Here is a 24,856-nt window from a genome sequence, read left to right as displayed (position 1 = left end):
ATAGCCTCCCTGATAAAGGATTTCTATGGGAAAACCACTGACTTAAAAAGCCCAAAATAAGAACCATACATTGTCCTTGAGCAAACCAAACTCTGTGCCTTACTTTCTCCATCTCTAAAATAGATCTGGTAATGTAAGAACGTCACTTAGAATAACACATGACACTTACAATGAGTAAAGTAACACCAGCAATCAATGTGACAAGGATTCATATGCATCTCATTTTTAACTTCTATATTAATCAGAGTCAAGTCAGGAAAACAAATAACTCTTAAAATGAAGAGAATTTAATAGATAAAACAGTGCCCTTATATTGTAAAAAACTAAGAGGTCAATGGGAATCATCAAACAATTGAAATGCCAAGCAAAAGAAGAAATAATAATGGAGAAATTCATAGACCCAGAATGAGACTTCAAAGGGTAGAGCCACCCAGAGCAACCTGGAACTGTGACAGAGTTCCATAGAGTGTTCTGGAGCACTGGAGATGAAAGGAGGTGAAAAAGATAGTAACCTCATTTTTTTGTCCCTCAGTACCTAGATTTGTACTACTCAAACCCTTGAAGATACCATCTGGTGAAGAAACTTGTAATAGCCACCTTGTAAGGATTGGCTTTCTCACCATAGAGAGCAAAGCAGGGGTAGTGGGAGGGATGGATTTGAAAGCCAAAATACTGATCAACGATTTGTGTAACTCTACTTTGTTTATTGTCCTGAATTATTGCGTTACATGTCTCTTTCACAGTAGAATGTAAATCTTGTTGGCAAGAGAGCCTATGCATCAACTGTTTCTATATTCATGAGCACCTTCTGTCAATACTATAGTTTGCTCATTATGGACATTCAGCTGTGAGGATTGGTGGAAAGCTTTCAAGCGTCTGAATCACTTGTATTCTAGAACATAATTTTTAATCTATGTGAGCAGTGATATTAATATATTACATCTATTCTCATACAAGATAGACTTTTCTACTAAGATGTAATGGTGACCCTGTGCTAACAGAGCTGTGAGGCTCACAGAGGCTGAAGCAGCACTCAAGAAGCCTGCAGGGGCCTGTGCTAGGTTCTCTGCAAATGTGTGCTATACTTGTTTAGCTTGGGGGTTTTGTGGGACTCCTAATAGTTGGGGTGGGGGTGTCTTTGATTCTTTTATCAGAAAGTGAGACCCTTTTTCTCTTACTGGATTGCCTCATCCAGCCTTGATATGAGGTTTTATGTCTAGTTGTATTGCATCTTGTTATGTCATGTTTAGTTGATACCCTTGGGAGGCCTGCTCTTTTCTGGAGGAAAATGAAGAAGCAGTGGATGTGTTGGGGGGGTAGGAGAAAAAGGTGAAATAAAATAAGGACAGGCTACATTTGGGATATATTGTATGAGAGAAGAATAAGTAAAAATAAAATAATGCTAAGATAAAAAAGAGTGGGCCATATGTGCAATTTTCTACTTAAAAGCTTTTACTTAGAAATCTTGTGTATTTGTAAAATAACAAGATTACCTTAAAGCAAAAGGGAGTTTCTTTACCTCTGAAACTAAACTAAAAAATTGACATGGCAAAGGCAAAAGTCCAGTGTAGCCTTTTACCTTAAAACAGTGAAAAATATATTATATATTGTAATCTAGCACATACACAAACAATCTTTAAAATAGACAACATATTGTATTTTTTTTAATTGTTTGTCAGCAGGGCAGTGGTGGCACACACCTTTAATCTTAGCATTTGGGAGGCAGAGGCAGACAGATCTCTGTGAGTTCAAGGCCAGCCTGATCTACAGAGCAAGTTCCAGTACAGCCAGAGCTGTTACACAGTGAAACCCTGTCTTAAAAAACAAAAACAAACAAACAAATAAATAAATAATGTTTGTCATTGTTCTTGCTTCCCATCAATGGGTAGAAATGCAATGTTTTCAAAACATTAGTCTAGTACGATTGGAAATATACCCTATTAAAGGTTACCCTCTTCTTTGATAGGGGTATTAAATGGCTCAGAACACACTGTCCATCTTTAGAGGGAGCTAAAATGCCAGAGTGAGCTGCAAGATAAAGGATGAGTGCAATAGGCGTGCTACATCACACAGTGCCCAGGTTCAGTCTTCAATTCATAGGTAAATTACATAAGTGAAAATTCTATCCTTAACATAAGGATTAAAAAACACAGAAAACAGAGTGTAAATCTGTTTTCCACTTTATGTTTTTGTGGGCCTTGAAATTTTATTGTGATTAATCCAAAGTAAAACATAGTCTTGATCAAATCAGCAAGGTATTATTTATTCTGCCAGATCTAGAATCTAAAAGTGAAGGGACTAACTACATGTCAGGGGAAACATAATCTTAATGTTTGACAACATTATCATTTTAAAAGTAAAGGCTTCTATTTTTGTAAAAACAAGGACTTGCCTTTTGAGTATCATGTTCTGGGCTTCTGATGGTTCAAAACAACCACATTTTAAAGAAGTCTGTTTTTTCCCATACACTTCAGGATTTCTATGATGCTACATGAATACAGAATATTTTTGTTCCTTAAATACAGTTGGCATATTTGAGAGTATTAAACACAATTGGCCATATGTCAAAAGATACATAGAGCATGATACACTTTACATGGCTTTAAGATGAAATACTTAGTTAAATGAAGAATCCAGCAATGCAAATATATTTTAGAAACTTCCTCCTGAATTTTTAGGAGAGTTTTGTGGTAGATTTTTAGTACTGCAGTGAAGTTATCCATTCTTTGTTGCCATCCCAGTCCACATAATAAATATAGTCATGCTAACCACAGGGTTGGGGTGATATACAACTCACAATGGACAAATTCATCCCATAGGCACATGCTCACTACTTCAGCGACCTTTATCTGTGAATAAAATTTGACATACAGTCTTCCAGACAAAGTCAACTCCTGAAATAGTTATGCTTATGGAAAGAATGGGTAAAGGGCATGAAGATAATCTAAAGCAATAATTTATTTCTGTCTTTGGAATACAATAAAGGATACCTGAGAAATAAAACACAAACTCATCTATAGCAGCCCTGCACAATCTAGGGTCTGGAACTAATTCTGGCTCTGTTATTTGATAGTATAGCTGGCAAAAATTACTTACTTCCTGTGACCCTCATTTTCCTCATCAGGAAAATGAGAAAGATAATAGACTATGCCACATAGCATTGTCACAATGACTAAGAGATTATGTTGGGGATGAGGCTTAGTTTGGTGCCCAGCATGAGCAGAGATTCCAGTAAGCATTGTAAAAAAGTAATAAATGCATGTGCCATAATTAGAACGAGGAAGGGTCTCTTCATGTATTCCACCTCTCCAAGGCCAGCTTTGACATTTTGTCCCATCAAGTGATTATTTGTAACCTAAAAACAGGTTATGTACCTGCAGATGAGACCATTGGTATGTCACTAGGAATTGAGTATGCACCCATATTTATATAAAGTCAAGATGTATTTGTTTCATTTTTGCAGTCTTATTTTGTATCCCCACTAGATAACTTATTTTCCCTTCTGAAAGCCACTTTGTCATGTTGTTGAATGACAAAGAAATGATATGTTCAGTTTACTCCTTCTCCGTCCATACTTAATAGGCTCCGTTTTTTCTGTGCCACTCTCTCTGTGTAGCCTGTCATATCAAGAGCTGCTGAACACAAGTACACAGCTCCTGTGGGAAAAGCCCAATGGTGATAATGGTGAAGAGCCATATGTGAAGATGAAATAAAATCAAATTTAGTCAGAACAAAACAAACTCTGATTGTCACTTCATGCAGTGCAGTAAATGAAAAGACCATTAAAATCTATGAATTAGTCCCCAAGCTCTCATACTATGCAGATGAGTTAAATTCCCTTCCTGGGAGAACAGGGTCTGGGTTTGTTGACCCAAACCCAGGGTGCATCTAGATCCTTGCAGCACTTCAGGATTAGCAGGGATGAAGGTGGAGTAACAATTCATCAGAGGCTGATAGCTAAACAATGTCTGCTACTCCATGCTGTGGGCTTCCGCATATGAGCAAATTGAAATAATGTGAAGGCAGCTACAAAGCATCTTATCTGCACATCACTTATGGTAGCCTTGAGAACAGAGTACTTCACTGTTTCTTGACAAGGGACTGTCTACACTCCACACACATAGCTGGCACAGGATGTTCTGTCTGTGCCATGAATGCAGTTATCTAAACTAATTGTGGAAGTTGTATGATTGCCTCGCTTTCACCTGACATTGCTTCTTGATGTGTAAATCTCACTGTTACTTATGAAGCTCTGCTGCTATGGGTTAAACAGCAGGTCATAGAGATGAAGTCAATTTGGTATCATAAGTGTTTGTTAAAAGAGGTGAAATTTGCTTATAATGTAAAACATGTGAATAAAAATCATATGTATTCTTTGTTGGGACCCAAGTCATTGACAAGTCTTTACGTGCTTAATAGCTGAAAAGTAAATGATAAGTTAAAAAGTTTAGCATATAAATTCATGATAGAAATGATGAGCTATTACTTAAAAAGACAAATTACCCAATGACATCCCTGATAGTATAGCACTTTTAGAAAAAAAATACTGTCGAGATAATAAACAACAAAAGATTTGGCAATCTATTAAGTGGTAAAATCTAGCATATTAATTTAATGGGTGAATCATTTTCTGCTTGTTGAGTATGTATATAATTTTGTCTCAACATTTAATATGCATTTCCTTGTAATAAACAGGATATTAATTTTTGTATATAACATATAGGTGAGCCTAATATAATTTTTTAGAATATTGGGATAATTATCTTGCTCCAGCTCACATGAATTTGTAACGTAATTCTCTTCTAGTTATTCTGAAAAACATGCATGGTCTTTTCTTTACTTCCCAACCATATTTCAAAATTAGAATTTTTCCTCCTTAGTGCATATGTTCTCATCATGCCCTAGTACATTTTGCCCTAATGCCAATCTCTGGTTTACTGTAAAAATTATATCTGCCATTGATAGTATAATTTAGTATCTGTGACAATGCCATCTGTTAGAATTTGAATTGAAACTCTCATTCACTTCTATTTTACTGAGATGAACACCTGTCCATTATGTTTGAGACTTGAAACCAGGGATTCATTCTGAATCTTCATTGCATATCTATCAAATGATGGCAAACAGACCATGTTTATATGACTGAACTAATGGCAAAACCACATTTGCAATTCCCCAAAGTAATCTTTCTTTTAAATTCCACTGCTAAATTCTTCATCTTCTAAGGTAACTAGACAGAGCGACCATTTCCTAAAATTTTCATGGCACTAAAATTACTCAGTTTCAGTAAGAAGATGTGGAAGCTGAGGTTAACTGATTTGAGGACATGGATGAGGGAAATATAATGCCTTTAGTATCCATGTCCTTGTCTATCTGATACCATCTTTAACTTGCAGGCCAGGAAACTGGCATCTATTATCTATCTAGCATTCTATTTCAGACATCACATCACACATCCCAGCAATACTGTATCCTGGGGACTGTGGGAATTGCTAAGAGCTACTATCTTCCACCTGTTATGATCTGAAGGGTTGCATTTTCCCAGAATTTATGTTGAAATACTAGCCACAAAGTCGTTGTACTAGGAAACACAGCCTTAAAGAGTAATGAGATCCTGAAGACAGATGGAGTCAATCTGTGGATTCCTGAAACCACACATAACACTATACTATATTTATGATGTGCTATGCTATGCTATACTGTGTTCTGCTGTGCTTTCCTATACTATAGTCTATTTTATTTTATTTTTCTTGATGCAGATTTGCCAGTACCTTGACCTTTTTGACTTCCCAGTATTCAGAAGTGTACAAGACAAATTTCCATTTCAACATAGATAAGAGAGGGCTCATGAGTAGCTGAGGAGCTTTGACACTTGAAGGCTTTTAGAGTGCAGACAGTCAGTTCTCTTCAGAGAAGTAGTCCATTCTCCAGTGGATGACCATACCCTCATTCACATAGAAGCATCATTGATTGAATTCAGTGGGTTATGAAAAGAAGACTTGAGATTGGGAGAGAGCATGGCATTGGCATCTGCAGGAGTGCGAGGGGGCATAGAGGATGGATATAATAAAAATCTAACACATGCAATTCTCAATTAAAAAGAATAAAAAGATAATTTTCTGTTCTTTTCTGAGCTAAGACATTTATGATAAATATTTATGCCAACTCAAACATAATAAGCCACGACCCAACTCTCCCTTACATCTTATATTTACAATATTTTGTTTTTGTATTGGCAACATAAAATTGTACTTTTCATTCATCCAGTGACTAAGCTATTGCCCTCTACTCCCAATCTAGAGACAGGAGAAATTGCCTCCTCCAGTAGACCTTTATTCTTCTGACCTAGAAATTATAGCCAATTGCTGCAAGCTTCCAGGTGATTAACTCAACACAGAATGAGATACTATAAACACTTAAATCACACGTCAATTCATGCTATCTATAGACATTCTACTTAAGAAAATTTAGTCATAGAAATTTCCATAGTAGTTTGGGAAATCTGACTTCTTTTGAATGGCATGGTAGCGCAAACTTAGCGATCACACACTTCTTCACAGGGAAATAAAATTCAAGCAAGTTGGGCTTGAGATTAGAAAGGAAAGATTTGTTTAAAATAAAGATGTAATGTCGGTTCCTAAAAGTAAACTTTTCCGGTTTGAAGTTTATAGTCCTTTCAAGCTTACCCTTCAAAATTCTTCCATCTGCTAGATAAAAAAAAATCATTAAGCTTAAGGAAAAATAACCTGAAAGAAACAGCACTTTCTTGCCAAGATCATTTGGAAAAAAAATTTTGTTCAAAATAATTAGAATGTTTTGTTCTGTTCCACAGGCTGCTTATTTTGACACAACAATATCCTTGTGTTTTCGAATCGTTTACTTAAAGATAGATATAACGGCACTTTAAAATACCAGCCCTTACTCAAATAGTATATACTCACTTATAGCTGGACACTAGGCCAAGGGACATGTCCCATGAAAGTCTTCACTTACCAGGAAAATGGGATAGTGGTGAGGACATCCTAAAGTGAGAGAAATATAGGAGATAGGGAAATAGATGGATCCAGAGGTTCCTAGAAACCTACAAGAAAAACACTATGATGGGCAGATCTGGGCCCAGGGGTTCTGCTCAATCTATAGCACCAACCAAGGACAATACATGCAGTCATCATCAAACCCCTACCCAGACCTAGCCAAGGGACAGGACATTCTCCACAGTTAAGTGGAGACTGGGTACTGACTTTCACAAGAACTCTGGTGCCCCTTATTTGGCCATGTCCACCTGATGGGAAGGCCCGATGGCACTCGGAGGAAGGATAGCTGACTACCAAGAAGAAACTTGATACCCTAGCATCATATTCAAGGGGAGGAGGCCCCCATCAGTCACAGTCATAGGGAAGGGGAATGGGGTGAAAGTGGGAGGGAGGAAGGAGTGCGAGGATGCACGGGATGGGATAGCAATTGAGATGTAATGTGAATGATTTTATTTTTCAATAAAAAACAAACAAAAAGATAGCATAAACTATATGTGAAAGAATAAAATTATAATGTATATAATATTTACATATTAATAACAGCAACAAAATAATTAGCACAGATTCTAATGACAACTTTCAGAGCTTATACTTTAAAACACTCTGAAATTAAAATAAAGCACAGTAAAGATTTTTTGTGAAAAAAAAATACCAGCTCTTTCTTTCTGAATTAATTTCTAATTTAGCTATATTTTCTGTAGTATTAGTGACTGAGGAAAAAACCAGGCAAGTATCTTAATGTCTAGTTTAGATTGTGCATAGCTGATTGTCATAATGGACTCCCAGGGAGTTAGGCACAGAGTCTGATCTTTTGAACTCGAAACAAAGACTTTGTGTTCTTGTTTCTCTTTTTAGGTTTTCCTGCTTCTATGCTCACCTTAGTTTTTCTTTCATCTCCTATTGAAAAATAAGGGTTCTCTGGGAAGTCCATAATGCCTGGGAATCATTGAAAAGGCCGTTTATTGTCTCTTTCACTGAAATTATTAAAATTACCTATGGAAACCCATGGACTTGTTTACTACTCTCCTTCCCCCCGCTCCCCGATGAAATCATTCTGTAGTTCTAGAAGGAGCTGAACTCTTTTTTTTTTTTTTTTTAGCTCTGGGTTTTTTGCTGTTGCTGCTGTTGGTTGTGGTGGCTTTTGGTTTTGTTTGTTTGTTTTGCTTCTTTGCTTGGTTTTGGTTTTGCTGGTCTGGAACTGGCTATGTAGACTAGGCTTGCCTCAAAATCAGAGGTCTTCCTGCCTCTGCTTCCAGAGTATGCCACTGCACTTGGCCTCTGACATCTCTCAATTGTCCCCTTTTCTAATTGTTTATCTCTAGCTTTTAAACAGTAAAGCAAAACTGATTCCTGGAGTGTCTTTGGAGGAAGGAGAGTACCAGTCTGGTTCCTTACTCATTTTAAGGAAGAATCAATTACGTTCACTTGTTTAGATTTATCTATTTTAATTATGAATTTTGCCTACACATATCTATGTGCACTATGTACTTATTATAGTTATTTTTATAAAATTGTGTGTGTTTCTCAGTTTCTTTCTTAACCTGGCTATCACCCGAATAACTGAGACTTTGTTTTTTAATCAAACTTTATAACGCAATACTGAGCAGTTATTACTCTATTCTTTACCCTCTAATCTAATCTGGTTTCTTCTTTGCCAAAATCCCTGAAATACTTGTACTTTGTGGTTCTCCTGATCCAGATCCTCTCTTTTGGACCTCTGCCAGTGGCTGAATCACCTCTAACTCCTCTACTGGCTGACAGGAAGTCCAAATCTATTCTCTCCCCAGCTCAGCAATTGGTTGTAAGCTGCTTTATTGGCATATCAAGGGACAATTGGAAAGCAGTGTTTATATAACATTGAAACAGGAGATTCTCAGAAGAAAGATTCCAAACAGATATAGGGGTACAGAAATCAGCATTAGGAGTACACAATAGCTCTATACCTATACATTCTGCCTGGTATCCACAGAAACTAGAAGAGAGCCAAAGAATGCGTGGAAACTGGAATTGTGAGCCACCATGTGGGTAATGGGAATGAAACCCAAGTTCTTTGTAATAGCAACAGCTGTTCTTAAGTGTTGATCCACCTAATCAGCCCTGGCCCTTGTAACTAGAATTAGGTTTATGAAAATTTATGAAGAATGTCGTGTGTGTGTGTGTGTGTGTGTGTGTGTGTGTGTGTGTGAGAGAGATCTGTTGTGTGCCATCTATACACAAGATGACAAGATGCTAGGGGAGGCCAGAATAAAGTGTCAGAACCCTGGGAGCTATAGTTACAAGTGGTTGAGAGATGTTCAACATGGGTGCTGAGAACTGAATTCAGGTCCTCTGGAATAACAGCAAGTAAGCACTGATACATCTTTTATCCCCAGTGGTATAGTTTTATCATTCAATTCTCTACATATTCCTCAGGTACCAACTATGTACTTATGTTGACCAGAAACCTCTGAGTAAACTGTTTAATTGAATGTTTACTCAGTATATGGTGAGCATTCATTCTAGAATGTTCTTAAAATAAGTTTTAAATAGCACTTATATGATCATATTTTATTGGTCATAAAAGCACCACTATTTAGTAATATGATTGTTTTCATACTCTCAGCTATTAAGATATTAAATTCTATTTTATTACTGCTACTGATTGCTGTCATACTGCAATAAAATGACATAAATAGAAGATAATGAAACAGAATAAATTAATTCATTAATTTAACAAATATTTATTGGCCTTCTTTGGGCCAGGATTTCTGTAAGACATAAAGAATACAGCAGTCTTTCCTTTCATTAAATTTTATGCCACTAGAAAATACAGAAATGTGATATACTTATGTAACACCAAGGCAATAAAGAGGAGCATGCCCTAAGAAAACACAATATAGGCTTTCTAGCACCCATGTAAATTGTAAGAGATCATGTCCTATACAAATTTAAATTATACTAAAACTAAGATAGATACAATGAGGCTTAGATGAGAAACTGAGAAGAATAGTCTAGGCAAAGAAACAATATTAAACTGGAAAAAGTCTGGAAGCATATTATCAAAGCATTTGTAGACTGAATAAGACCCTAATAGGAGTTAGTTATACTGCAGAAATCAGCAAATGATCCAAATCTGGGCCTTTGCCTTGTGGGAGGCCATCATGTGCCTTCCTAAAATATGAAGGATACTTGAGCTGAAGTCAATTAAGAAGAAATAGATACAAAAGAGTTCTCTGCCCTTCCTTTATTTGCCTAAATACAGAGATAGAGAAAAAACTATGCTGTTTTCTCTCTTCCAGGGAGAAAAGACTTACACATTGAAAGCAGCTTTATAACCTCATCAACCTGGAAATGATACCAGAAGAATTTGTAGCAGCAAGGTTTTATTAGCTAGATTTTCCCTGTTTTGTTTTTGTTTTTGTTTTTGTTTTTTGTTTTTTGTTTTTTGTTTTTTGTTTTTTGTTAATCAGTTTTTCATAGCAGTTTCTTTCAGATTGGGGTACTATTCTCCCTCCTGTGTGTTCCCAAATATTTATTCTCACCCTTAGCTAATTTACCAATAGTCTACAAAAGTGAACTAATGTGGTATTCAAATCAGGATTTTTGTGTGTGTGTGTGTGACGTGGTAAAACAATAAGGCTGGAAAGGGACATAAAAACCAGAACATGATCCTGTTGGATTTGGGAACTGTCAGGAGGATGAAGGGTAGCAAGGAAGAACTTTAAAAAATGCCAATCTCCATTCTGTTTGCATATTTAAATACAAAATGTGACAATAGTGCTGATAATCTGGACGAATGCCTTGTGTACTTTCTCAGAAAAAAAAGTTGAAGGATGTCAAGTAATTTGGAAAACACAGCAAGAGGTATCTGAGGCAGATTTATTCCCATAGCATATTGTGCTAGTGCATGATCTAACAGATGGGCAAGGAAGGTAAAATAGATTACAGCAAATGTTTCATCTGCTGTCACCTGTAAGACAATAGCCATAAATGGAAATCATGTGTTGCATTGACCACAATGTCAATTTGAGTATTAAGGCCCAAAGAAAGCCAGCCAACAGATTATTCATTCACTTACTATGGCTACAATTCATTATCTATGATATAATTCATTAACATTTACTAATTAACTGGCAGAGACACCTATATAGCTAATTTGGTGGGCTTTTCATAGTGGTATTTGACAATTAAATTTGAAATAATGTTCACATTACAAGCAATGCGAATTTTATACTGTATATATTTATTATTCAACAACTTATCTGGACAAAACTGGTAATGTATAAATTGTTTTACAATAGGCTCTGAGCACTTACATTTTCAGCATGTCCATGACCTATAGGCTATTACAAATCAGTCAATGCCCATCTACAAATATATTGAAATTATATATCTACTAGTGAACTTATTCATACTATCTATACCTGTACCTCACTAGGGTTTTCTTGTGCTCATGCTGATGTTGACAATAATCATGAATTGAATAAATCAAAGATTCAATATTTAAGGATATCAATGCATTTGAAAATGAGATTAAAAACAAAAGCAATTTTAATATTATTACAAGAGAATTTTAGGAAACTATGTATTGACTCTAATTACGCATGGAAAAGTGAAGCATGTAAGAGCTAGTAAGATATTAGAAAAGAGGATGAATGAGGGGAGCCTATACCTATCAATACTGCAATATATTATATAGTTGTAGTGATTAAAGAATGACATAGACATAAATCAAAAAACATATCACAGGAGTAGAATGCAGGAACCAAAATACACCCACATACAAATAGAAATTTGCTACACATAAAGGTGACACTGCAAATTGATAGATCAAAGTGTTTGAACATTTAAAATGAAGCCATAAGAAAATGTGGCTCTATGGAAATGGACAATAGTTAGCTATAAGGATTCATAAAAGTACAATCAACAAGAATAAAACTACTTTGAATATTAAGTAAATTTTTACAGATTTACAAGTATCTAATATCTACCAATCTTCAGAAGGCTGGCATCCTGACACAGAAGTACTAAATAGAAGGCACCTCTAAGGCAAAATGTCATGTTTGGTTTGTTTAATAGGGTAAGTCTACAGCACTGACCATCAATAGCACTTAGTATAGCACCTACAACTTTAGGAAACAATGCTGGTTACTGAAATCAGATTATGAACAAGTGTATCTTATATTTACAATAGCAAAATACTTATTTATCAGAGTAAACAAGTATATATATTTCTAGGTATTAATTAGCAATATTGTCCAGCATGGAAATTTTGGATGCCTTTAAAGACCATAAGATACTAAAAGATCAGCATTATACCATACAGTTGATAAAACCATTTTCACCGAGGGTAGGAGAGTCTCTGAATACCCATCACTATCCTTTAAGTAGGGAACAGTTGGTATTAGAGGTCAGTAGCTAGAGGAGAAAAAAAAAACGTTAACAAGAACCAATACAACATGAAAAGATTCCATTATTTGCATTCATTTTCATTTAAAAGAGCAAAGTGAAATACAGCTTTATGTATGGAAGAATCTTATTGTTATCCCATGATCAACTGTACTCACGAGCTAGCTCTCTTTTTCACACATGGTACTGCCATGGGATTTCACACTGGGCACAGTAGGCTTTGCCTGTAATTCCATCACTTCAAAAGCTGAAGTACAAGGATGAGTTTGAGGCCAGCCTTGGCTTCATGGCATGGCCCTATCTCAAAACAATGAGATGAAGTTTCTTTCTGAAGTTTTCCTTCTGAAAAGAACTAAAAGCCAAGATATTATGAAAAAGATGGTTCTTATATATGTCTACCTGGCACTAAACGTATTCTATCCTTAATCCATACTTGCTTTCTTTTTATTATATTTGTTTTAGTTATAGACATACTCATTCTCAAAGTAAAGATGTTTTTGTAAAGACAGGGAATTGTAATCAGCTTGGCATGAAGATATTCGAAGGACAAACTCAAGTCTCTTAGTCTGGTTATCAGACGATTGAAACAATGCACCACAAGAAATGAGAATTTCTCCCAGAAATCTCATGCAGGGAGAGGAAAAAGGTCTCTAACCAGAGGGGAAACTTTTCTCCCAGAAAGAGATTTCACACAGTTCCAACATTGTCTGTAGGCACAATGATGGGCAGGACTATACCTTGTTTGGGCCTACTTAACTGTGCATAGATTTAGCCATCTGTTTCATCTTTAATAACATCTCTAGACCCTAAAAATTAATTTTGGGGGTTGCTGGCTATCTTTTTCCTATTTCCCAATGTTGGCCACATTAAATATTCCTCCCTTTTCTGATTTCTACTTTAAAAAATGAGACCATAAGATACTAAAAAAAAGCTGGGAAGGTAGATTAGTGGTTCAAATGTTTACCTCCAAATGTGAGGACCAAAGTTCAAATCTTCTTAACACACTATAAATTCCACATAAGCATGGATGCTCATCTCTATTACGAACCTTGGAAGGTGGAGACAAAGAATTTTCAGAGCAACTTGGCTAGGAAGATTACCCAACTTGTCATACCCTAGGTCTAGCTGAAATACCCTGCCTTACAGAATAAAGTGGGGAAATGATCAAGAACAATTCCTGACATCATTCATGGGCCTCCACATATGTCCCTTCACACAATCAAACATACATAGCACACACGTATGCACATTTAAAAAGGAAAATAATACTAAAGGAAAGTATTGTGTAGTTTCAATAATAATAGTAACAGAGAAAAGATGACAGTGTACATATGGCACAGGAAATGAAGTGCAAATTCTAATCGATACAATGTAATGTTTCTGAATGAGAAGCAACCATAAACAACATAAAATAAGTTATATGCATTTGATAAAGTATTTTTGGTATAAGAAAAATATTTTGGTAATAATGAAGAATAAATCAATAGTAAAATGAACAAAACTAGAATAGAAAATAGTCAAGAATCAGGAGTATGGAAGCAGACATCACACAAGTAATAAAAAGGTCTTTTAGATATATGAAAATATCCTATATCTCACTCATTACAAATAAATGCAAATTCAAACTTCAAAGAAATGGAAACTCTTACCTTTAGACTGGTATAGTAATAGTCTCTGACACTTGTATATTGGATAAAAGGGTAAACTGGCTTGATTTGCAAAAGGTAATTTGACAATTTAAATCCAAACTCTAAATGCAGATATTATTTGACACAGCAATTTTACTTCAAATGGTTTATTCCTAGTGCATACTTGTACATACTTACACTAAAATTTCCATTGTATCTGTATCTACAATAAAAATAATTTGAGGTAAACTAAATGCTTGTGAGTAGAAAATAACCCATATATGGAATGGTATGATAGAAACATAATACACTCAGATTTGCCAAGACTAAGCAGAATAATTAGCAAGATTTATAGAAATACATACACAGGCATGTGTTTATAACATCTTTTGAAGGCTATGAGAAAGGAGTGAGAAATTTAACAGTTACTTGAGGATGCTATCCCCAGGACTGAGGGGCAGGGTGTGGGATTGAAAGGAGAGAAAGACCTCAATATACATAGAATAAAATGATGATTGTCAAACTTGGATGTAGAGGTAGGGGAAAATAGAGATGGAGGTCAAAGGACATGAAGTAGCATATATAAGACAGAATATCTAGAACATGATATTCAATATGAGGATTATAGTTGATAATGGTGTATTGGATTCATTTTTGTAGCTAATGGATTTTAGCTGTTCTTGATACATATTTTTGTAAGTATGTAAACTCATGAACATATTACACAGTTTCATTATAGTAACTGTTTGGGTAGCTAGAAATATCTCATAAAATTGTATTGAACTAGCTGGAAAAATAGTTCAGTAGTTAAGATCAAATGTAATACTACAGAGGATCCATATTTGGTTTCGATTCCACACACTGGATGCCTCCAGTTCCCGGAGATACAATGTCCTCTTTTGGTCTCTGAGGGCGCTTGCACTTGCATGAACATACCTACATGCAGAACTCACCCACACATGCTTAAAAATAAATCATCGTGTAAAGCATTATGTTGCTCCTATCACATATGTACAACAACATTTGTGAAAGAGAAGACAGAAACAAAAAGAAAACTTTCCCAAGTTTACCTGGCTATTAAAACAAGACTAGGTACTCACAGGATCTGCATTTATTTTTTCATTTGACAATTGTCTGATTCAACAAAATCGTCCTCCTGTCAACTAGAGTGGATTACCAAAATGTTGCAAACTGATAAATACAAAATTTTGAAACAGATTTTGAAAACAGGGACATTTTTACCATGCAAAATATTTATTCAGCAAATTTTGCTTAAATTCTACAATTGATTCTTGTTTCAAATACATTTCTGAATTTAGTGCCATAAATTTTCTTCAGACATAATAATTCTGGATATTTTAAATGGAGAATTTGAAAACAACTATCTCAACCAAATCAAAAATAATCCCTTTGTTTATCTAAAGAAAATTCAAATAAGTTAGTGCATGCCTTTAATGCTAGCAGTCAGGGAGGCAGAGGCAGGTTGATTGATGTGAGTTAGTGGCCAGCCTGGTCTACAAATCTAGTGCAGGACAGCCATAGCTACACAGAGAAACCCTGTCTCAAAGCAAACAAACAAAAAAATTAAAAACAAAACCAAAATAAAACAAGGAAAGAAAATTTATATAGATTCTAAGCATATTTTTGTGGTCTGGATTAAGAGTTCTAGGCTTTGGGGTACCTTTTGGACTTGAATGATAATCCTTTGTCTCATTGTTTGCCAGTGTGGCCTTGGTCAAATATTCAAACATTAGAGATTTAAATGTGATTGTGTATCCATTTTTAAGCCTCACGTTACAGCAATTGATTACCTCTCACACAACAAATCCACAGGCTGATGCCTGGTGAAGTCAGAGTACCTACTATCAAAAGCTTAGTACATGGTCATGACACATCAAATAATATTTGATCAAGTTCCTACAAGACAGTGGGTCATATTTCCATTTCCATTCAAGAATGATCAGAAAAAGAGGACATAAAAGGAAATTCCTCTTGTTGGCATCTTGCCTATGAGAAGGAATCTGGCAAGCAAAAGAGTAACAATACATGATAAACAACTATATCAAACCAACCATAATTACAGACTGTTAAAGATCACAGTCTATAGCACCCACTCATCCAGATCATATTTTTTGAAGACCACAGACAAACTGCCTGTAGTAACAACAGTAGTTGCATAGGTGCATGCATTCTGAATGTGAATGTATATTCACTAACAGTCCATACTCTATAGATCTGCTCTAGTTCCTGCTCACTGGATTTTAATACTAACTGGAGCTTCCAGATTTTTCCAAGTTCCCTTCTTTTACTGCTTTCTTTAAAAGGAGACCTAGGTAAGACAAATATAGGATATGGGGAAATAGAAGGACCCAGAGGGTCCTAGAAACCTACAAGAAGAACATTGTGATGGGTGGATAGGGGCCCAGGGAGGTCTGTTCAAACTATTGCACTAACCAAGGACAATACAAGTAGTAGACATTAAACCTACTCAGATATATCCAGTGGACAGGACATTCTCAACAGTTGTGTGGAGAGCAGGGACTGACTCTGATATGAACTCTGTGCCCCATATTTGACCACTTCCCCTTGGTGGGGAGGCCTGAGGTCACTCAAAGAAAGAATAAGCAGGCTATCAAGATAAGACTTGATAGCCTATGATCATATATATAGAGGGGGAGGATGTCCCTCTAGTCATAGACCTAGGAGAGGGGAACAGAGTGAAAGAGGGAGGGAGGGAGGAACAGGCAGATAGATAGACGTGATGGGATAACAATTGAGTTGTGTTCTGAATAAATTAATAAAAAATATAAATAAATAAATAAATAAATAAATAAATAAATAAATAAAGACCTTGTTTGCCTCACGTACATTCCTTCTTGCTGTGGCAAGTTATTAAATCTAACTATGACCATGTTGTGCTCCTTGGAGTCTCTGGTTAGCTGTCTTCAAAACATTTCTGGACACATCACAGAAAGGTTTCCAAGCATTCCCCACTATTATGTATAGCCATCATTAGTTTCTGCTGCCCAAGGACAGCTTGTACACCTCAGTTGACTACTAGTCATGACATTCCATAATGCTGATAGTCTTGTTGTAAATTAGTGGTTATATATTTCTGTCCACAATCCAAATTAACATGGTTAATGTGTCTTTTATGAGAATGTGAGTTTGACCACAATCAATAATATTATTAGTATATTAATATTGAGTCAAACTTTCTGTACCAAACAATGACTAATCCATCATTTTTCAGAAGTGGCTTAAGTATTAGAGATCTATAACTGTGCAGTGTCTTGCATGAGAAATGTGTATTCTTTGCTTTACCTAGTGAGACAGCCATTGGTAAGAATTACAGTATCTAGACCTGTCACTTTGACATCAGTCCTCAGAGCTAAATGTATTTTCAGCATCATAAATGTAAGAAGTAATTCTACAAAGTTTATGTATTACAATTCTGTCTGTCTCTGTGCCTGCATCTCACTCTGGTCACTACTGTAAACAAATGGACACACACACACACACACACACACACACACACACACAGAGACACACTTGAAAACATAACTCCTTTTTTTTTTTTATGTTTTTCAAGACAGGGTTTCTCTATGTAGCCTTGGCTGTCCTGGACTCACTTTGTAGACCAGGCTGGCCTCGAACTCACAGCGATCCGCCTGCTTCTGCCTCCCGAGTGCTGGGATTAAAGGCGTGCGCCACCACAGCCCGGCGAAAACATAACTCCTTTTAAGATTCCCTATATTTATTTATCTCATATAAGTAAGCATTTGTACATAAATATAATAAAAATTTCTGATGGCTTATTGCAGTACTCATAGAACACTGAATTTTTCAAGCCTCCTCAGAGAAGGAGTCAATTTTACAGTAGATGTCAATTAACACAGATCCTACTAACTGGTCAACATGCAGAAAATAAGAGACTATAGAAGGTGGCTCAGTTGTAAGTGGAATATAGAAATCACATACCTCCCTGCAGGGGTCAGGGTAGAATAACCTCAAGGAAGTGGTATTTTGCAGACACAGAAGTACAGTTGCAAATATGAAGCCACAGTAATCACAACACCATGTACAAGACTGCCCAAATCTACCACACAAAATACCAGCACAATAAGACAGGTAGGCACAAAGTCCGACCATTCACTCAGGAGCTGTTGGCATTTGATAGATGTTGGGAGAGGGAGAGTCAATGTTCTTTTATACATACATACATGAATGCATACAAACACACACACACACATACATACATACATACATACACACACACACACACACACACATATATATATATATATATATATATATATATATATATTCATTTAGTTATTCACTTTACATCTTGATCAGAGCTCTTGCTCCTTCCCTCTTCTCCTCCTTGTCCCACCCTCCCAGCCTCTTCTCCCTTTCTTCTCAGTGGAAGAGGATGTGCTCAGTCCTGGTGAGACTTGAAGTGCTGGAGAGTCAGTGTTCTTTGGGGAGAGAGAGAGAGAGAGAGAGAGAGAGAGAGAGAGAGAGAGAGAGAGAGAGAGAGAGAATATCTCATCTCACCAGAATCCACATTGCCATCCTTACCTCTAACTTTCAGCCTTTAGAACTATGAAAATACCCTTTTGTTCTCTGAGCCATCTGGATTACTGTATTTTGCTACAGGAGCCCAAGCAGACAAAGACACATGCTTCTAGTCATTCCTAAGTTTTATTTTACTTGTGCTCTTAAAGATTTGAATAGACTAAAATAAGGCTGCAATTAGTAAGTTCTGTTGAGTCAGGGAAAAGAAAATTACTCTTGATTTTGAAGAAAATTTAGTATCTATAATAGGTGTGAGTCTACACCTTACCAAGACTGAATAATAAAGATACAGCAAATCTGAACAAACCAATAACAAATAATGAGATTGAAAATGATGAAAATCATAATGAAAAATCTCCAAACAAAGAATAGCCCAGGAGCAGATGGCTTCATGCTGAATTCTAACAAACATTTAAAGAACGAATACCAATTGTCCTCATGTTATTAAAAAAAACAGAATAAAAAGAAATTCTTCCAAACACACTTTGTGAAACCAGCATATCCCAGTAATAAAAGCCGATAAAGACATAGCAAAAAAAGACAAGCCAGTATCATCAATGAATATAGGAAAAACACTAAATGAAGACAAGATGCATTAATAAAATCTCTATAATCAATGTAATTCCAGGGTTGCAAGCATATTTCATCATATATAAATCCATGAATGTGATGAAGGACAAATATAGCCATCTCAATAGATGCAAAGGCTGAAAAAATAAGGAATATAAGAAATTTATCTAAACATAACAAAAGCAATATGAAGGCCAGCAGTGGAATGAGAATCTGAGAAATGTGAGCATACAGATGAAAATCTAGCAGGTCACTGGGCTTATGATGCTTTTCAGAGCATTTCCCTTCAGTATTGTTACTAAAAAAACTCACAAAGCATTAAACATAAGTTATCTAGTATAATAAAATTTCTGAAATTTTATTAAAGTTTATTTAAAAATTTTAGACCTTTTATTTATTTACATACATACTATATACATACATATATATATACTTAGTATATATATTTATTTTAGGATATGTACATGAGCACACAGTACAAATGTGGAAGTAAGAAGACAACTTGTGGGAGTAGTTCTTTCTTCCCACCGTGTGTGTCCTGAAGATGGAGGTCAAGTCCTCTGACATGGCCTACCAATTCCTTCAGACATTGATCCATATCACCATCCCCTAAACAGCAGTTTAATTTAAGGTATATCAATTTTAAGAAATGTAATGTTAGAAGAAATGTTGCAAAAGACTAGAGATGTCCCCAATATTAGTTTTGCAACTCTCTCTTCTGAGTCTACTATTTCAAAAGCATCTAGTTAAAAAATGAAGATTTTAATGCATAAAATTGGATCCATATTACTATTTGTAGGTTATATCTTCATATCATGATGCTATTCTGTACTTTTACTTTTTTGGAAGCAAGAACTTGCTCATACTTGAATGAAATGAGATTATTGGACAAGATCAGTACAGGCACATTGGACTGTATGAATTTGGAAAAACTGCAACTGCTACCCTAAAGAACAACAATTGGGGGCCTAGTTATTGTAAGTATTTAGCGATCTTTGTCATTGCTTTAAATTTTTCACTTCATTTTGAAACATACTGGATCATCTTCTACCTAAAATACAGGACAAGACAAAAAAAGACAGAAATGCAAAGTAGATAGAAGGTTAACAAAGTGAATGATATCAACTAATTCATTTGCTATCTCCATAACCTCTGTACTGGGATCATGGTCACCTGCAGCCGAGTCACTGGCACCTATTAGGCTATTTGAAATAACTCTATTATTGAAGACTTCTGTTTAATACAAAAAAGGTATATACATTTTGAGGTTAGTGAGAAAGAAAAGGTAAGTACAAAATCATTTCTGAGGCTTTCTGTTCCATAAAGACACAACCAGAAACCCATCAAATTTAATATTATAGAAACATTCCTATGTGATTTTAGGGCCATCAATAGAATTAAAACCAATGTTCAAAAGAATTGAAAGACAGGTGTCTGATTGTTTTTCCTTTAATCATAACCAAGTAAATATAATTTTTGTTTGACAAGCATTTAGTGTTTATTTATGATGATATAGCAGAGTGGTAGTAGAGATAAAACCATACATTGTATTAGTTACTTTTACATTGCTGTGATAAAATACCATGACCAAATCAACTTACAGAAGAAAGAGGTTTTTTACTTTGCTTCTGGTTCCAGAAAGTTACAGTCCATAATGGCAAGGAAAGCACAACAGTTGGCAGCAGGCATTATGGCAGGAGCAGGAAGCTGAGAACTTCCTGTAAGAAGGAAGCAGGGTCAGTGTGTTGAATACGGGGAATATTGTGAGGCCTTGAAACTTCCAAGACTTCCCCCAGTGGTATACTTCTTCCAGCAAGACCACACCTTCTATACCTTACCAAATAACACTGGCAACTATAGAACAAATGTTCAAATATACCAGCTTACTTTTTCTTTCTCACTAACCTCAAATTTTATATATCTAGATCTTTTTCTACATGAAACAGAGGACATAGGGAGGAAACGACTTTTTCTAGTTTTATAGTGATGGTGGTGTGGAGTTGTTCATAGAAAAGTCAGTTAGTAAAAAGAAAAAGTATGTTTGAAGGTGGAATTGTGCATGCATTTCCATGAGGGATTTGTAGGAACAGAGAGAACAACACTTGGAAAACCCACGCTTAGGAATTTGGACTCCAGTTACATTTAAAGCAGGAGATACAGAAAGTGAAGGAGGCAGAGAACAAATCTTACACTGATGCTTTAGAATTACACCTACTAAATTTAGGCTTTATGAGCTAGGAAAAATGAAGTCATTGAAGGATTTGAAGCTAGGTACGAACATTATAAATGTGCACGTTAGGTAGATGGCCATTCTAAGACCTCAGTGATAGACACCAAGGAAGGCTGGAGACGAACCAATCCATGTGATTGAAGCAGGATTTACATGACAACGAACAAACAAAAATAACCATGTTCAATTAGAGTGTTCTTAAATGATAGCTTCACATTGCTCTTTGAAATATGAGCTCCTTACATTTTTTCTTTGTCTGTTGTGCATATCCAACAAACATTTCTACACAATTGTCCCTGTGTCTCCTTAGTACAATCCTGCTTTGATTATTTTTTTTTTGTGTGTGTGTGTGTGTGTGTGATAACTCATGTGTTACTGCTTCCTGGGTCACCTTCTCATTCACTCATATTTGTCTGACAGTTTCACTCCCTGGACTCCAAAGCTGAAGTCTGCATAAATTCTCTCCTTTTCCATGACCAGCCTCTTCTGTGATCTTGCCAGAAAACAGTATCATCTCTGTTCTAGTGCCTATAAAATCCTATGTACATCTATTATGCAACACAATAATGATGGTAGTATAAATATTTATTTAGCTTAAGCATTGAAGATAACTGAGTCAGAACACATGGAAGTTTCAAGTACCAATTTGAGATGCTGCTTCTGTCTAACATGGGTCACTGTTATGTAGAAAAGGCTGAGTATCCAACTTTAAAAACTGGCATAATAATTCTAATTAGCAAAAGGAAGTTGCAAAAGAAAAAAGAACGTTGATAAATTTAAACACAATTCCTTGTCTTCCTATATATATTAAATTTTGTGGGATGCTGAAAGGCCATGTGTGTGTAACTAACTAAGTACAGGATTGACACATTTCAGAAGATTGCCTCCAGATTTGTAATTTGTTCTAAATTCACGTGGATAAGACTAGGAACAAAGATGCTACAGTGAACTGGACTATTGACTCATAATCTAGATGATCCTTGTAATAGAATTTTACAAAATTTTCACTCTTCCATCATCATTGTACTGTTTGCAAATCCTACATTTAGCTAATTCCTATTAAGGAACCAACTGAACAGAGAGGGCTCATTTAACTGACACAAAAGAGCTCTGAGAATCTCCTTTCCCCAACCTCATTCTGTCTAAATTACCATATGATGTACATGCATTTATTTTTGTAATAATAATTAGCATCATTGCAGTTCATATTTTTGAAGAGCAGTAATTTTTCATCTCTAAATCTCTAAGGCTCTGAGAGTTAGGTCAGTATTTTCTTCTCTGTAACACATTCAGAAAGTGAGGCATCATGGGGTTAAAATGGAAATGACTTACTCATAGTCACAGTGCTAGGATTAAAGCCCAGGGGAAGAGACCCAATTTTGGGCTCAGACCAATGAGCAATACTCCCTCTTGACATGAGTTTTGGGGATTGTATTAATTTTAGCTTATAATAGTGTGACTGCTTCCTAAGAGAAATTTTCTATAGATCAGAGAAAGTTTCAAATCCATCATGTTAAGCACCATTCTAAAACTATTTCTACCTTTTTAGCTTTGTAATTTATCTTTAAATGCCCACAGACAACAAAGGCACATAAATCTAGGAACTGTTAACATGTACAGCAATGTTTTTGTTATATGTTTTGGACAAAAGAGGCTAAAACAAAGTGAAATCAAATTAAAAATACTAGAAAAGAAACTATGGTGACTTGAATAAGAACGGCCCCCATAAGCTCATATATTTGAATGCTTAGTCATAGGGAAAAGACACATTTCCTTACAATTTAATCCAAATAGAGGGTGATATTCTATTTCTACAAACCTTAAAATGTTCTGTAAATAATTACCTGTCATTCTCTAATGCATTCAGATGTGTCCAAAATGCATCATTTTATTAACATAGTAGCATCATTTTATTTTAATCAGAGGCATGTTGTACTTTCATTTAATCTTTTTTATATTATCATTTTCCTCCCCAAATAGTCCTGGTATTCTTGGGAAGACTATGCAAAGTAAAAACTGCTGTTATAGCTTTGAATTTGTATATTTTTAAATTTACAGACAGCTATAGATAACTTTATACATGACAAGATGTGTTGATACATGTATACATTTTGCTATGCTATTTAACATATGTATTACCTCATGTGGTTATCATTTCTGTGCCTATATTATTTTATTTGGAATAATTACAGGCTCAAAGTTAAGGATTTACTTTTTAATAAATGCTAAATATTATTCTGTTGTGAAAACACCTGTCATGCTTGCAACAGGGTCTCCTTTAGACCTATTTTACCTTCTCTCAGTCAGTCACTCATGTATTTGGGCAAAAAGTCCCATGAAGATTGTCTAGGCTCTTATTCACTTGATAGCCTGTGTCTTAAAGTAAATGTTGGCTTGTTGTTGATATATAGCTTATGGATGAAGAGTCCTGATCATATTGATTTTTCTTCATTTCTTATTATTCGTGAGACAAAGTATGTTGTATTATAGTTTTATTAGTGCTTGGAAGTGGTTCCAGTCTGCCAATTTTGGAGTTCTCAAAAAAACAAATAATCAATGTTCCACATATATTTTATAATATGAATATAATAATGAATGATATATTATTTCTATTTTCAGCTTTTTATTATAAAATATCTGATTGTAATCTACAATTGGCTCATATCAATTCAGGAGCACAATTAGTCTCTGTTTCCCTTTCACCAATGTCATCAAAATAGGATGAACCCAAGCTTTCGATAAGTAGAAACCTACAGTTTTATCAAGCTCAATACAGTAATATAGAAAAGCAAATATGGCACAATCTCCAGGTTGCAGCACATTCTATTTGTCAGACATAGCTCCAGACTGTTATTACAAACTGGTAAAGGAAACAAGAAAGATTATTGCCCTCAGATTATATGTCCTTTATGGAGAAAGCTAGAGAGTAAGGAAATAAGAGAATCAGATGTTGATAAGTGCTATGTGTAAAAATAAACAGGCAAGAGGGATATTGCATAGGAATGAGAGATTTTGCAGGTATAAATGTATTCATTGCTCATAGAATTTGATACTATTAGACTTAGAGGCTCCTAAGTATCCTCAGAGTCAACAGAGCTGAATGCATAATATTAATGTAGGTATTCTTAAATTAAACCATAGCAGTAAAGTTATGATCCCTGGTACTGTTGGGGGCATGGAGTTTGGGGGACAGATCTCTATAGTACTACAATAAAGTCCTTCCTTTCTTTTAGAGATAAGGCAACATGGGAGCTGGAAGCAAAGTGTCTAACTAGACAGTGCAGAGCTCTGGAACTCTCCTTTTTCCCCTGGATGGAAAGCTAGGGAGGGAGAAACTACCTAGCATAGTCCTGTGAATTAAACCAAACAAAGCATATGCAGTATGTGACAGAATTTTCTGATATCTGTGATATCAGACACTACAT

Source organism: Acomys minous (genome assembly GCF_964271855.1).
Source record: "Acomys minous genome assembly, chromosome: 7".
In the NCBI taxonomy this organism is placed as follows: domain Eukaryota; kingdom Metazoa; phylum Chordata; class Mammalia; order Rodentia; family Muridae; genus Acomys; species Acomys minous.
This window is presented reverse-complemented; position numbering follows the sequence as displayed.